The sequence below is a fragment of the Papaver somniferum genome, chromosome 9, assembly GCF_003573695.1.
Source record: "Papaver somniferum cultivar HN1 chromosome 9, ASM357369v1, whole genome shotgun sequence".
In the NCBI taxonomy this organism is placed as follows: domain Eukaryota; kingdom Viridiplantae; phylum Streptophyta; class Magnoliopsida; order Ranunculales; family Papaveraceae; genus Papaver; species Papaver somniferum.
Genome location: NC_039366.1, coordinates 165395344 through 165413014, shown reverse-complemented (window position 1 = coordinate 165413014; position 17671 = coordinate 165395344).

Genomic DNA, 17671 nt, shown 5'->3' with positions numbered 1-17671 from the left:
TAGAACCAAAACTTTTTTTGGTAGAACCGTTAAACCCATGATTTGTGATTGATTGTTCTTGATCAATCACATAGTTCTTGAAAGTCAGATGAACCAATTCTAAACTTGTTTGGAAGTGTGGCAAATCGGTTTCAAGTTTATAAGTATGAAAGAGGACTTACAAAGTAAGGATGTTGATAGGTGTCTAAAACACCTAATTTTATATCTAGTATTTATGATTTCTTTGCTATTATCTTTGTGAATTGCATCTCTTATGTTTACTTTTGAGTGTTTAGGTACCTTGGAGACATTTGGAGCAAAAGAAGGAGAAATCGTACACTTGGAGCATAAAAGGCAAAAAGGTCAATTCACGGGCGAGTGATACTTGGATCTAACGAAGATTATGCAGTGAAGGAAGTGAAGAATGAGCCTTCAGTTCCGCGCAACTGACAATTGAGCAAGAAAACAATGGGCATTCAGTTCTATCAAACTGACAGGCCAAATATCCTTGGTTGACCCTTATCCAATGGCTGGGTGCATGTAGTTGTTTCATTCATTACAACCTCAAAACCCAGAGAACATTTTCTCTTCTCATTATTGTGTTGTCTGGTTGAGAAAAGAGAGAAACTGAGATGGCGGCTTCATTAATGTTCCCAGAGAGGTGAGGAAATGGAGGCGACGATGTTATCTGAGATTGAGAAGGATAAAGTGAAAGATGATTTTACAAATCCAGAGAAGAAGAATCCGAGGAATTCAGAGTTAGGGTTTCTATTCAAATCTAATGGGTTGTGGTGTGTTATTGATGGTCGATGTTGATTGAGGAGATGATTCAAAGTATGAGGAGGATATTGAACACTGGGTTTATATCAATTCCTGATTTAGTGGTGAATCTGTGCCGCGAAGAACAAATAGAAGTTGTTGCTGCTGTGTTGTTTTGATGGAGGAATTCAAAGAAGAATTAGGGTTTGAACTGACAGATTGAAGTAAGAAGAAGATCCTGGTGTTGAAATTCATGGGTTCATGTTTGAATTAGAGATGGGTTTCTGGTGGCTGCTGCTATTATGAAGAAAAGGAAATGAGGAAACATATGGGGGCTGTAGTCGATGGAGATGAGGATCTGAAATGGAAGAATTGATGCTGCTGTTAATGGGTCTATGGAGATGAATGAAGAGGTTCTGTGGGAAGTTTCCATGAGGGGTTTCTGTGTATGATTCAGAACAATAAGATTTGATGTTGATTTTGCACCAGAGATAAAGATTTTGATGTTATCTGGTTCATGGGTGTTTGTTGAGATTATTGCAGCTGTAACTGGTTGAAATTGGGTCAGAGAGTTGAGGTTTGTATGAACTGCAAGAGAATGGTGATGCTGCAATGGATTGGTGGCCTGAGGAGATGTAGGTGCATTAAAGCAGAGTTACAGAGAAGCTAAATTGGTAGTACTGGCTATGGAAACTGTTACAAGGGTGCTTTCTTATGTTCAGTTAGATAACTAGATTGCAGGTACTGGAGTGAAGTGGCCTGAGCTAGTATAGATGGTGTTGCTGCTGATGGAGTTATTGCTTGAGGCAGCAGAGAATGGAACTGGTGGCGACTAGCAGTAAATGATGAGATGTGCTATGGATTACTCGTTGTTGCGGCTGGAGTTTGGTGTGAAATTACAGAAGAACAAAGAATTGATGACAATGCAGTGGTGGATTCAAAACAATGGGCAAGTTGGTTGTGCTGTTATACAGGGTTGGAGTTGATGCACTTGTGGTGACTGAGCTAGCCTTGTTACAGGTGGTTTATGGTCAGAGTTCAAGCTCAGTTGGTTCAGGGGTTGATGAGATGCAGTTTCTAGAGCTGGTGTGCTTGAGGTAGAGCTTATAATGCAAGTAGTAGTGCAAGGAGGAGGTTGCAAGTTATGCTAGAAGTGGTAAAGAAGTGTTGCAGTTGAAGTGGTGAATGGTTTGCAGGTTATGGAGATATGATGAGTGCGCTGCAAAGGAAAGTGTTGGCAAGGCTTTGAAGAGCAAGGAATTAATGAAGTGAATGTTATAGGTGTATGCTAGGAATGTGCAGAGAAAGACTCAGAGAATGGCTGAAATATGGCGTGGAAGAAGCCAGGAATCGGTCAGAACTCGGCCAGTTTCCGAGTTAGACGAGTTGACTCGCCGACCCAGTAGCTTACTTAGATGGACTTGGGATCTGAATTTGGGCTTCTTTTGGGTTCTTTCACTCATGCGGTTTGGAAAAGGAAAGAGAGTATAAAAGGGAGTCATATAACTTTCTACAGGAGGAATCTTTATTTCTACTTTTGTTCTAGGGTTTGCGAACATGATAGATTTATTTCTTCTTTGGATGAACTCCATGAACATGAGCTGGTTTTCTTTTGGTTAAGGAATAAGTTGGATTTCCAAACTTGGGTTGTGTTCAATAAATTAGTTTCGTCTCCCTACTTATCGTTTATGATTTATTGATGATATTGTTACATGATTTGAATGCTTGTTTGGTTGAGTCTAGAATCAATTGAGTTTGTTTTCATCTCTATTGCTAGATTAGGATTTATTATACGCAAAAGTGATAGATTCCTGATTATAAGTAGTATAATTGTGATTATTGCTTGTAGTGATACATCCTAGTAGTCACAAGTGAGTCATAAACTTTGTTAAATCGGATTAGTGCTTTTACACGTTCGATTACTTTGATTGGCCTGATTTCATAGAACTTAATGCATCTAGGGAATTAAACTTGATTAGTGCTTTTACACGTTAGGTTTTTCCCTAAGATAGAATTCATTTTCATATCTTTTATTGTGTTTGTTGATGATAAGAGGAGATTTGCGGGATAAACTTGCGATCAAGGTATCCTAGGGTCTTTGATAAAAGTTGAGATTAAATATCAATTCTAATTATTGTTTCAAATACATGCTTGTGAATGAAAACTGATCCTTGACCAATATCTTCATCTTATTGATTTGTGTGCTTTATTTCTTTGTTTTGCTTTTATTTTAGTTTACTTTATAAAAATCAGAAAAATCCCCCCTTTGTTTATATAAGAAATCGAAATAAACGACAACCTATACCTCTCTGTGGGAGCGATACTTTCTTACTCTTGCTATATTATATATTTTGAGTAGTGAGAAAGTGTAATTTATTTTTGACGCATACGACAACGATCAGCGGTTGTCACTTGTTTTTGGTTTCTTATTTTTGTTTTTGTTTTTAGTTTTGTTTTTGTTTTTATTTTCTTGTTTTTAACCTTGTTTTGAGAATCGTGTTTCAGGTACCAATTTTAATGGATGGGGCATATTGGAACAATGGATAGCATTCCAAACTCAACAATATGACAATTACCAACCATCCCAGGGGTGCAGTCAAAACCAATTCATTGGTTATGATCAATATCCTACGGAATATTGTGGTCCTCTACATATCAACAACCTTATGACGGGTATGTGGGCGAACAACCACAAGGATTGGAGGATTCTTATGCTCGTGAACAACAAGTCTTTAACTTGTTAGACAAATTTTACGACTTTGTACGACAAGAGTTTCAAAAAGATAAAGAGACTACAAACGAGCAACTCCAAGAACTTCGTGAAGGTATGTCTATCTTACGAAGAAGCATTGATGAATACGAGGAAGAAAGGTATGAAGAAGAATTTTGTTTTTAAAGAAATAACTATTCTAATGTGCTTGTGGTTTGTAATGAATATTTGATTGATGCTAATGTTGAAAAAGGCCAACCTTTGGGGACTTTTGTTGATAATTGTGTAGCTAACTCAACTCTTGATCTTAATAATGATTATTCGCTTATTCAAAAGTATGAGTTTGAGATTAGCAACATTAAATTCAGCGACAACCCATCTTATGTTAACTATGAAAGTAACAATGATTGTGAAGATACATTGCTTGAAACAACTCATGGTGACATAACCCAAAGGTATACTACGGAATCTTTTTGGGATCAAGACGAAGAGGAATATGATGACACATATGTAGCTTACTCAAGCCTTGATCTTTATAATGATCAAGAACCTATTCAAAAGGTAGAGCTTGAGAATGATGCAATGAGTGTTCTAAAAAAGTTCCTTATGGACAGAATTGCATCCGCAAAAGAGTATGTGCCGAACAACAAGGTGGAGTATGTTGAGAATGAAACTGATTTGACCAGTATTGTGGAAGACCCAATTGAGCATGCAAAAGATTGTAATGAAGATGTTGATGTGGAGACTTTGGTTAAGGCAGAAACGAATGAAGAATTGTTGCAAATTTCGATAGAGGACCACGATGTGCAAGAGGTAAGTAATTCACTTGAATTTTCTAAGGATGAAGAGGATACTATAATACAAGAGATGCAAGGTTTTTCTAACCCTTTTCCTATTAATCCTTATCATTTACCTCTTATTGGCTTGAATGTGTGTGCTTCGAGAATATTGTTAGATGACTTTGTTTCTCAATATCAGCCATTAGAAACCTTTGATTCTCAAATTATACAGGTTTTGGAATAAGAAACCGTGGAAGTTCCTGACTCCTATATTCTTTATACACTTCCAAGTGTGGACAAGAATAAGTGTGGGAGAAACTTTTATCGGTTGATAGCTTCGCTTCTATTTTCTCGTACTAATATTTGTGTGAAGCGAATGTTTGTAAAACAGGTTACATGGAAGGATCCTCAACTTTTAAGATTATTGGTGTATGGGGAATTCGTCTTGCTAGTCGGGATGACGACTTTAAACCAAGCGCTGAAGGGGAGGCAACCCATTGGTTTTGTATCTCTTATCTCTTATTTTTTCTTGTCTTGAATTTACTTTTTATGATTTCTTGTCGCATATCATTATAAGATTTCCCACCTTGACTTACTTTGGATGACTCAATTTACATTGAGGACAATGTAAAGTTTAAGTGTGGGGGAGTGGTTAAGCATTTGCATTGTAAATTTATCATGAAATTTTCAACTTTTGTGTAAAATAGTGAATAAAAAAACTCCAACTTGTGGTTAGTTTAGAGTCACATAGTATACATGTCGCTAAGGTTACATCGAGATTCTCATAAGAGTGATTGAACTTAGAGATGACAGAGAACACGATCGGGTTTCTTACTTGTATGAGAGTTAAAGTTGGATTTAACCATGGCAGTGGCAAATGAGGTGCAGACTGAATTTTGTAGTAGAGTTGTGGTCCCCTATAGTGGAGACTACCCATGTTACATCATGAGAGGCACCGACCTTCACTTCTTTGTACGTGTCTAAATATGTGCTTTTAGAGTGTGTGTCACCGTACGTAAGCTTCGGGTAGAATGGTGAGCTACCCAACCTCCCACCAATAGAAACACTATTTTGATCTCTTGAGTGCTATTTTATCAATCATGATGGTGACATCGAATTGCTAACTTACATACCACTTGTAATCTTGTTCGCAGTTAGCACCATCCACTTTATCTCTCTCTATACCAACAGGTCCATATAAACACTATCATCATAACACAAGAGGAGCATCACAAATTTGAATGAAAGTTGAAGACGTTCAAGGTTTACAAGCAGCGGAACAGAAATGAGCAGATTTCAGAGTCAAGTGAAGCAACAAGACAAGGAGCAGAATTTTTACAAGTTGAAGGCTTATGTACGAGAGTGAAGATTATCAAGATGATATTTCAAGAAGTTTATGATATCAAGATATACAAGTTGTGAAGAATCAAGCGGTAAAGTACTTACACCATGGCCTTTGTACTTACATTTTTATTTTATCTTATTTGTTAATTTGTATTTTATTTTCTCTTGTCTCAAAAAAAAAAAGAATGAAAAAGAAAAGAAAAGAAAAAAATGAGACAAGATAAAATTCATTAGGTTCATCGTTAGTTTAATATTTTGTTTGTTTTCATTTGTATTTACTTTATTTATCTTGCATATAAAAAAAAACAGAAAAAAACAGAAAAAAAAATAGAAAAAAAAGGAAGAAAATATTCATTGCATCATATTTTGGTTTGTTTAGTTCGTTTTTGGTTTTGTATTCATTCAATAAAGCTAATGGAAGAAGAAATATCCCTAACGAAGTTTCAAGCAACAAGGAATGTCAAGATTCTACGTAGTTCAAGATTTCATCATCAAGAGTTGAAGACCGAAGACGAAGATGAAGACAAGGATTGAAGACCGAAGACATTTGTATGGATGCTGTGAGAGTGGTGCTAGCTGCACGCCGAACGGATAACGAGGTAAGTAAGCATATTCCCACAAACGTTAAGTGGTTGATTTCCTTTCTTAGAGATCGTCAGAAAAAAAGGTTTTCAAAATGAATAAAAGATGTGGGTGTTCAAAACTATTCGGAGGGTTTTTGCCTTCCTACCATTCAAGGTGTCGTAGGATTCTCTCTTCATTCCTACCTCGACACATGTGTGACCCATAAAAAGTTATTTATTATTGAGAGCAACTTCATAAAACCCTTTCTTGTGAGGCAGAGTCGAGACTTTTGATCAGTCCGAACCCGAATTTCTTTCGATAAGGGATGCTTACTTCTCTCTCAACTTTTAAGGATGAGATTGTGTTCATATATGTGTCTAACTTCTTATGACTAGTGTGCATAATTTCTATGTCTTCTTAGCGCGTTGGATGCTATCATTACAGAAACTAGTAAGTTGGAAATGTAGGTTTTGTGGGTATATCTCCGGTAAGCCCTCACGGGAGTTGTTTGTATCCTTTAGAATAAGTTTTGTTTGATTTGCTCGAGGACTAGCAAAGTCTAAGTGTGGGGGAATTTGATAGGTGTCTAAAACACCTAATTTTATATCTAGTATTTATGCTTTCTTTGCTATTATCTTTGTGAATTGCATCTCTTATGTTTACTTTTGAGTTTTTAGGTACCTTAGAGCAAAAGAAGGAGAAACCGTGCATTTGGAGCATAAGGCAAAAATGTCAATTCACGGGCGAGTGATACTTGGAGCTAACGAAGATTATGCAGTGAAGGAAGTGAAGAATGAGCCTTCAGTTCCGCGCAACTGACAATTGAGCCAGAAAACAATGGGCAGTCAGTTCTCTCAAACTAACAAGCCTAATATTCTTGGTTGACCCTTATCCAATGGCTGGGTGCATGTAGTTGTTTCATTCATTACAACCTCAAAACCCAGAGAACATTTTCTCTTCTCATTATTGTGTTGTTTGATTGAGAAACGAGAGGAACTGAGATGGCGGCTTCATTAATGTTCCCAGATACGTGAGGAAATGGAGGCGACGATGCTGTCTGAGATTGAGAAGGATAAAGTGAAAGATTATTTTACAAATCCAGTGAAGAAGAGAAGAAGAATCAGAGGAATTCAGAGTTAGGGTTTCTGTTCAAATCTAATGGGTTGTGGTGTGTTATTGATGGTCGATGTTGATTGAGGAGATGATTCAAAGTATGAGGAGGATATTGAACACTGGGTTTGTATCAATTCCTGATTTAGTAGTGAATCTGTGCCGCGAAGAACATAGAGAAGTTGTTGCTGATGTATTGTTTTGATGGAGGAATTCAAAGAAGAATTAGGGTTTGAACTGACAGATTGAAGTAAGAAGAAGATCCTGGTGTTGAGATTCATGGGTTCATGTTTGAATTAGAGATGGGTTTCTGGTGGCTGCTGCTATTATGAAGAAAAGGAAATGAGGAAACAGATGGGGGATGTAGTCGATGGAGTTGAAGATCTGAAATGAAAGAATTGATGTTGTTGTTAATGGGTCTATGGAGATGAATGAAGAGGTTTTGTGGGAAGTTTCCATGAGGGGTTTCTGTGTATGATTCAGAAAAACAAGATTTGATGTTGATTTTGCACCAGAGATAAAGATTTTGATGTTGTCTGGTTCATGGGTGTTTGTTGAGAGTATTGAAGTTGTAGCTGGTTGAAATTGGGCCAGAGAGCTGAGGTTTGTATGAACTGCAAGAGAATGGTGATGCTGCAATGGGATGGTGGCCTGAGGAGATGTAGGTGCATTAAAGCAGAGTTACAGGGAAGCTAAATTGGTAGTTGTTAGAGTATAGCTCGGTCGACCTCGCATGCGTTGATATCTCAAGCATGTTTGTCAATGTTGGTGATCAAAACTATGAGTCTTGATTTCTAGCCTACATAGCTAAGTCTCGGACTAGGATAAAAAAGTGTAGTTGAGCTCAAGGACTTCATGGAGATTCATCATACAACAACGAAGATCTACTCAAGTAACCGTGGAACTTCATCAACAAAAAGGTATGTGGAGACTTGAACTTATCTATCGCTCAAAAGTCTATCTCTTCTATCTCCTACTTCTTATGAGACAAAAGTCGTATGCTATATAGACGAGATCATACACATTTGATATTTCGAGCCGAGTATATCTCGCCTATCTATATCTCGAAATCATGTGTTGGTAAAGCGTTTCGCTTTGATCAAGTTTATCTTCACCTAGTGACGAAAGTCATGAAAAGTTTCAATTACCTTGAGAATTGCTCTGACGTGAAACGGTCTGTGAATAACGGTTATATAACGTCCCCTGACAATGTCTCAATGATTGGAATGAGAGTTTATAATATATAACCATGTATTCCTTAATCCGAAGTTTTCGAACTTTGTTGATTGAGAGAAACCGGAGGAATTGGCTTTGCCAAGTCCGCGAACCCAGTCCGCGAACTGACAGAAGTTCTCGACCGAGAATTTCTGCTGGGATTTTCCAAAAAATCGTCTGTGTGTAAGTCCACGAACCTAGTCCGCGAACTGGCGAAAGTCTCCTTGTCGAGATTTTCTACTGAGTTTGGAAAACTCCACCGGTTGTCTTAAGTCCGCGAACTTGTTTGTGAGCTTAAGTGGTTATGATCTAAAGATGTGCTCTTAACATGAATCTTAAATTACTAAGGAATGCTTTATGCAAACCGTGGCTATAAAGTTCATGAGCCGATTCAATCGAATCGAATCATCTTTGTTTCAATTATGTCTTGTGTAGATAGTTACATAAGATATCATAGAAATTGAACAACTCTTTAACTAGTTCATTTGAGTCAATTGAACTAGTTATGGTGAAGAATAACAAGGTTAATATGAAATGCTCATATGGTTAACCTTTTGGTTACTATGTTGAACCAACATACACGTAAATATTTGGGCATGGTTTTCGCAAACCCAGTAAATGTCTACCCAAGTGTGTGTGACAAGCTAAGTTTTCGATCTAACGGTTGAGAAATATTAGCTTGAATCTAAATCAGGTTTTTATTTAACGGTGAATATGGATTGCTTTGTAACTAAGGCAAAACCCTGATTTGAAGGCTATATAAAAGAGACATCTAGCATTGTGCAAAACTAATCCCCACACGTCTGTGTGATACTAGTGCGCTCGCTAGAGTCGATTCTCCTTTAACCTTTGGTTTTCTTCTCTAAAACTAGGTTAACGACTTAAAGACTTCATTGGGATTGTGAAGCCAGACCGATACTACATTTATCGTAGTTGTGTGATCTGATCTTGTATCTTCTATCGTACGAGTACAATCTTTGATTGGATTGAGATCGTGAGAGTTCTCCGATAGGCAAGATAAAGAAGTCACAAACATCTTAGTCTCACTGTTTGTGATTCCTCGACAAACCGCCTGTGTAGTCAGGAAGGATTGTAGAGAGGTGATTGATTAATATAGGTTGTTCTTCGGGAATATAGGACCGTATTATCAATTGGTTCATGTTCACCTTGATTTCATATCTTAAGACGGAATAAAACCCAGGGTTTTTTTGTGGGAGACAGATTTATCCTTTGATAGACTTTTCTGTGTGAGACAGATTTGTTTACTATCAAGTCTGCGATTTTGGGTTGCAGCAACTCTTGGTTGTGGGTGAGATCAGCTAAGGGAATCAAGTGCGCAGTATCCTGCTGGGATCAGAGGCGTAGGAGTACAATTGTACCTTGGATCGATGGGAGACTGATTGGGGTTCAACTATAGTCCAGTCCGAAGTTAGCTTGGAGTAGGCTAGTTTGTGTAGCGGCTTAATACAATGTGTATTCAATCTGGACTAGGTCCCGGGGTTTTTCTGTATTTGCGGTTTCCTCGTTAACAAAACTTCTGGTGTCTGTGCTATTTCTTTTCCACATTATATTTTATATAATTGAAATAATACAGGTTGTGCGTTCGTGATCATCAATTGGAAATCAAACCTTTGGTTGTTGATTGATATTGATTGATCCTTGGAAATTGGTCTTTGGTACCGTCCAAGTTATTCCTTGTATTTGATAAAGACTCGTTATTGGTTTTAGCTTGAGTAAAAATCAAATCAAGAGAGAGATATTAACTCCTTGAGATACTTTTATCTAGATTGAGTCTGACTGTCTAGTTGATTCTCTAGCAAAGTATTTCGGAGTTAGTCCATACAGATTGCTAAGGGAAATATTGGGTGGTGTTGTTAGACCCACGCTTTTTCAATTGGTATCAGAGCAGGAAAACACATTAAGACCTCAAAAGTATGTGTTTGTAGCGATCTGACTCTATGGACAGAGGTGCTATCTCTATTAACGTACCACCAGTCTTCGATGGCTCCAATTACTTATGGTGGAAAATTGTTACGCAAGCTTTTCTTCAATCGCGTGATTTTCAATCATGGGTATATGTGGTTAATGGCTATGATTCTCCCGTTGTGGCATTCGGTGATGTAAACGTTCCCAAACCTATTGGTGAATACACCGCTGTTGAGATAACTGCTGCAAAGAAAAATTCCGACGGTTTGAATGATATCATACATGCCATTACCCCAAATTTTCAGCATCATGTGACAAAGTGCACTAGATCTAAAGATGCTTGGGATATCTTAGAAACCGTATTTGAAGGCAACTCCAATGAAAAGAATGCTAGGCTTCAAAACCTTAATTCCGATCGGGAGAACCTTCGTATGGCAGATGAAGAAACATTTGATGAGTTTAATCACAAAGTGTCTGAAATTGTTAATGCATCTTTTGCATTGGGTAAGACTATTCCTGAAAAGGACATTGTGATGAAAATTCTCAGATCGCTGCCATCTAGATACGAGTCTAAGAAGAATGCCATCGTTTAGGGGAATAACCTCGATAATCTTTCCAGAAACACCTTGGTTGGAAATCTTAAGATCTTTGACCATGAGCATACGTCCAAAGTCGGTAAGGATGTTTCCTTTAAAGCACAGAAGAACACTAAATTACTTGTCAAAGGTAAGAGTTGTTTATGTCTCTGAGGATGATCAGTCTGAGGATGATTTTTCGGATGAAGATCTTGACAAATCAGTCTCCTTGATCACAAGACAGTTTAGGGATCTTCCGTTGAAGAGAAGTAAACGGTTTTCAAGATACAAACCTAAGTCATCGGACAAACCTCACGGTCGCGTACCTCCTAAAAACAGGGATGCTGACGAGGCTGATGACGAAGACATGCCTCAGAGCTTTAAGTGTAAGGGTTTTGGACATTTTGCTAACGAATGCCCAAATCGTAGAAAATACACTGGGAACAAAGGTCTAGCTGTAACACTTGATGAAATGTCCGAAACCTATAATTCTGATGAAGACAGGAAATCAAGTGTAGGGCTTCTTTGTGAAAACATCGATTTTGATACTTGTAGCAATACATATATCAACCTCAATGGGTTCGGAGAAGAGGGAAACCCAATCAAGCTGGAATATTCTTTGAATCCGATAACTGGAAACCCTGTCAGTGATATTTTAGGATCAACTGTATGTCTGTCTGCTTGCACATCTCAAATGCCTGAATACCATCCAAGTTTGACGTGCTCGTTTTGTTCGATGAAGGGACACGAACTATCAAGGTGTTACAAATACAAGTACCAAATAAGGCACGCCAGCAAACTTCAATGAAGAGCAGATCGTTTAGCAAGGAAGTTGAAACTTGCTCAGAAGACCGTCGAGGTATGTAGGATCTTATCTTCGTCTAAGAAGTTGGTTTCTAAGGATAAAATAAGACCATTTGAAAAGAAAATATGGTCAAATCGTTTTGATAGACAAAGATCAGAGGATTCCTTCCATGAGGAAAAAGATGGACAAATCGTTGTTCATCGCAACACAACTTGATTGTGTTGTTGGGAAAATCTTGTCTCATGTGCATGTTCGAAAAGAGACAAGATTGAGTGTTGATCCAGGCTTCAGAAGAGTTTTTTCTTCTTTTCTTAGTTTTGTTATTTTTTGTCTACCAAATAAAAGAAAGGGTTATTATCGATAATTCTACTCTTTATAGGGTTTTAGAGTTGCGCGTATGCGAACCTGTCAATAGGTTTCGAACCCTACATTCCTTTTTCCTCTTGACATCCTATATAAGACTGCTTGTTGAGTTAAGTGATTCAATCACACAAATCCAGTTGTTTATAACTGTTCTCAAAGCACTATGTCGTCAGATGGAAAGGATGTCAACATGATTGTTAAGTCTTCAATCAAGGAAAAAGAAAAATCTCCTGTCTCTAAGTTCCTGAAAAGAAAAAGAAGGAATACAAGAAAACCCAGGGCTGTTCCTTCCAACTCTCAGAAGTTTTCCGATGTTCTTGATGAGTTAAAGGAAATAAGAAGGGAGATTTATGAAATAAAAACGTTCGTGTCTAAATCTTTGGAAATTCAGAGGACCCTAATTCGACCTCTTCAGCCAAGACAGTTCGTGGGTATTGACACTTATCTCCGTGAACCTTATGTCCCGATGGTTGTCGATAACAAGGAGTTCGGGAATGATAAAGAATTTCTCAAAGGAATTGTTGCTTAGTATGTCTTCTTTTTGGTTTAGTCGGAAGAATAACTAGTGCTTTGAATAGTGATGATTGTGACTACACATAACTATTTTTGCTTTCATCTTCTTATGTTATTTTTTAGGTTTATTGGTATTAAATTCTAAAAATATTTGGAGGATGATGTCATTGCAGTATCTATCGTTATGATTTTGTGATATTGCAATTTGATTATGGGATATGTATTGTTTGCATCCGTGAACTTGAAGGTCCCATATGCTGTCAAAAGTAAAGTCGTTCATGAATTGGTATTCGTATTGATGAAAGGACGAATGGACTTTTGACAATTACAAAAATTATGCCTATGCAGTCATGTATTTGATGGAAAATAGGATAAAATCTTTTGTTTGACAAAGATAAAGTCTATTATGTCGTTATGATGTAAAATAGAATAGATCCTTGTATGTTATCCACGGTATTGATCCTCATTGATCCATTTTGTTATGTTTTACCGTGAAGGCTCCATTGTGGGTCTTATGTTGAGCACGATACAACTAAGTCGATTATTCTTATTGGTTTTGTTGGTTGTTCCATAATATGCTATATGTTGAGCATTATGAACTAAATTAATCATCTTGGTTGGTTATTTAGTGGTCTGCTCCGAAAGTCTTCTTTTGTCGAGCAAATCTTTTGACAATTAAATTGATTACTTTTGTGATTAGTTTGGTTGTTTGTATTCCAATTAGATTAATTATAAGTTCTCTTGTAATTAGTCTAGTTGAGTTTTCATATATTCCACAAGTTCTTGTGTTGAGTATATGAACGGCTATACAAATCATGTTCTATTCGTTAATGTAGTCATATATTCCATAAGGTTTTCCTTATGTTGAATATGTGAACGATTAAGTTAGTCATCTCCGTATGATTTCTTTAGTCGTAGCTCCGTAAGTTTACTTATGTTGAGCACTTTCAACTAAATTGATCACTTTTGTGGTTTGATTTAGTTGCGTATTCCAATTAAATTAATCATGGGTTTTCTTGTGATTAATTTGGTTGAGTTTTAGATATAGAAAATCATTTCTATGGTTTTTGGTGTCCAATTAAAAAATCCTTCTTTTTCTTTCGAAATTAAGGTATCTCTTGTTGTTCTTTCGGGAATGACATCAAATGGGGGAGAGTTCTTTTGAACTTGTACTTAATGGTAATATCTTGCGGGGTGTACGGCTGTGGAATTTTATAGGGGTTATCTTGTATCTTAAAACTCCTTGATGAATGCATTTAGCTTTGGCTTTATGATTGCATCTAAATTAAGTTGGTATGTATTTTTCTTTTAGTCTATGAAGTGTCTCTTGTGAAAATTTCATTATGATCTCGTTCTTGTACCTTTGCCAATTTTATTGACAAAAAGGGGGAGAAATAGTGTAGTTCACACTACAAATACATATGGTTTTCAGATCATTGTATAAGGGGGAGTGGTTTCCATGATCGAGATGGAGTATTGACTAAGGGGGAGTGATACATATCACCGTAGTATTATTGTTAAATTCATAATACAATTGGACTTTGATGTTACATAATAATACTATGACATTGTATAATAATGATCGAGAATATCGATTTCTCTAATTTTTATAGCTACGGATCTTCAACAACGGTGATGATAAACTTATAACCTTTGGGATCATTGGAGTACTTGGAAGGACGAAGATTTCAGGGAACGTTGAAGATTAGACTATGGAATAGGCGCCACTAAAGTTTTTCTTTTTTGTATTCCATATGTATTAATAGTTTTGTCACTGAAATTGACAAAGGGGGAGATTTTTAGAGCATAGCTCGGTCGACCTCGCATGCGTTGCTATCTCAAGCATGTTTGTCAATGTTAGTGATCAGAACTATGAGTCTTGATTTCTAGCCTACATAGCTAAGTCTCGGACTAGGATAGAAAAGTGTAGTTGAGCTCAAGGACTTCATGGCGATTCATCATACAACGACGAAGATCTACTCAAGGAACCGTGGAACTTCATCAACAAAAAGTTATGTGGAGACTTGAACTTATCTATCACTCAAAAGTCTATCTCTTCTATCTCCTACTTCTTATGAGACAAAAGTCGTATGCTATATAGACTAGATCATACACATTTGATATTTAGAGACGAGTATATCTCGCCTATCTATATCTCGAAATCATGTGTTGGTAAAGCGTTTCGCTTTGATCAAGTTTATCTTCACCTAGTGACGAAAGTCATGAAAGTTTCAATTACCTTGAGAATTGCTCTGACGTGAAACGGTCTGTGAATAACAGCTATATAACGTCCTTTGAGAATGTCTCAATGATTGGAATGAGAGTTTAGATTACATAACCATGTATTCCTTAATCCGAAGTTTTCGAAATTTGTTGATTGAGAAAAACCGAAGGAATTGGCTTTGCCAAGTCCGCGAACTCAGTCCGCGAACTGACGGAAGTTCTCGACCGAGAATTTCTGCTGGGATTTTCCAAAAACTCATTTGCGTGTAAGTCCGCGAACTAGCGAAAGTCTCCTTTCCGAGATTTTCTGCTGAGTTTGGAAAACTCCACCGGTTTTCTTAAGTCCGCGAACTTGTTTGTGAGCTTAAGTGGTTATGCTCTAAATATGTGCTCTGAACATGAATCTTAAATTACTAAGGAATGCTTTATGCAAACCGTGGCTATAAAGTTCATGAGCCGATTCAATCGAATCGAATCGAATCATATTTGTTTCAATTGTGTCTTGTGTACTTACATAAGATCTCATAGCAATTGAACAACTCTTTAACTAGTTCATTTGAGTCAATTGAACTAGTTATGGTGAAGAAGAACAAGGTTAATATGAAATGCTCATATGGTTAACCTTTTGGTTACTATGTCTAACCAACAAACACGTACACGTCTGGGCATGGTTTTCGCAAACCAGTAAACGTCTACCCAAGTGTGTGTGACAAGCTAAGTTTTCGATCTAACGGTTGAGAAATATTAGCTTGAATCTAAATCAGGTTTTCATCTAACGGTGAATATGGATTGCTTTATAACTAAGGAAAAACCCTGATTTGAAGGCTATATAAAGGAGACATCTAGCATTGTGCAAAACTAATACCCACACGTCTGATACTAGTGCGCTCGCTAGAGTCGACTCTCCTTTAACCTTTGGTTTTCTTCTCTAAAACCATGTTAACGACTTAAAGACTTCATTGGGATTGTGAAGCCATACCGATACTACTTTTATCGTAGTTGTGTGATCTGATCTTGCATCTTCTATCGTACGAGTACAATCTTTGATTGGCTTGAGATCGTGAGAATTCTCCGATAGGCAAGATAAAGAAGTCACAAATATCTTCGTCTCACTGTTTGTGATTCCTCGAAAAACCGCCTGTGTAGTCAGGAAGGATTGTAGAGAGGTGATTGATTAATATAGGCTGTTCTTTGGGAATATAAGACCGGATTATCAATTGGTTCCTGTTCACCTTGATATCATATCTTAAGACGGAACAAAACCTAGGGTTTATCTGTGAGAGACAGATTTATCCTTTGATAGACTTTTCTGTGTGAGACAGATTTGTTTATTATCAAGTCTGCGATTTTGGGTTGCAGCAACTCTTGGTTGTGGGTGAGATCAGCTAAGGGAATCAAGTGCGCAGTATCCTGCTGGGATCAGAGGCGTATGAGTACAACTGTACCTTGGATCGGTGGGAGACTGATTGGGGTTCAACTATAGTCTAGTCCGAAGTTAGCTTGGAGTAGGCTAGTGTCTGTAGCGGCTTAATACAGTGTGTATTCAATATGGACTAGGTCCCGGGGTATTTCTGCATTTGCAGTTTCCTCGTTAACAAAACTTCTGGTGTCTGTGTTATTTCTTTTCCGCATTATATTTTATATAATTGAAATAATTCAGGTTGTGCGTTCGTGATCATCAATTGGAAATCCAACCTTTGGTTGTTGATTGATATTGATTGATCCTTGGACATTGGTCTTTGGTACCGTCCAAGTTATTCCTTGTATTTGATAAAGACTCGCTATTGGTTTTAAATTGAGTAAAAATCAAATCAAGAGAGAGATATTAACTCCTTGAGATACTTTGATCTAGATTGATTCTGTCTGTCTAGTTGATTCTCTAGCAAAGTATTTCGGAGTTAGTCCATACAGATTGCTAAGCGAAATATTGGGTGGTGTTGTTAGACCCCCGCTTTTTCAGTAGTAGTGGCTCTGGAAAATTTTTACAAGGGTGCTTTCTTGTGTTCAGTCAGCTAACTAGATTGCAGGTACTGGAGTGAAGTGGCCTGAGCTAATATAGATGGTGTTGCTGCTGATGGAGTTATTGCTTGAGGCAGCAGAGAATGGAACTGGTGGCGACTAGCAGTAAATGATGAGATGTGCTATGGATTACTCGTTGTTGCGGCTGGAGTTTGGTGTGAAATTACAGAAGAACAAAGAATTGATGGCAATACAGTGGTGACTTCAAAACAATGGACAAGTTGGTTGTGCTGTTATACAGGGTTGGATTTGATGCACTTGTGGTGACTGAGCTAGCCTTGTTACAGTTGTTTTTTTGTCAGATTTCAAGCTTAGTTGGTTCAGGGGTTGATGAGATGCAGTTGTTAGAGCTGGTGTGCTTGAGGTAGAGATTATACTACAAGTAGTAGTGCAAGGAGGAGGTTGCAGGTTATGCTAGAAGTAGTAAAGAAGTGTTGCAACTGAAGTGGTGAATGGTTTGCAGGTTATGGAGATGTGATGAGTGCGCTGCAAAGGGAAGTGTTGGTAAGTATTTGAAGATAAAGGAATGAATGAAGTGAATGTTATAGGTGTATGCTAGGAATGTGCAGAGAAAGACTCAAAGAATGGCGGAAATATGGCCTGGAAGCAGCCAGGAATCGGTCAGAACTCGGCCAGTTTCCGAGTTAGCCGAGTTGACTCGCCGACCCAATAGCTTACTCAAATGGACTTGGACTCTGAATTTGGGCTTCTTTTGGGTTCTTTCACTCATGCGGTTTGCAAAAGGAAAGAGAGTATAAAAGGGAGTCATGTAACTTTCTACAGGAGG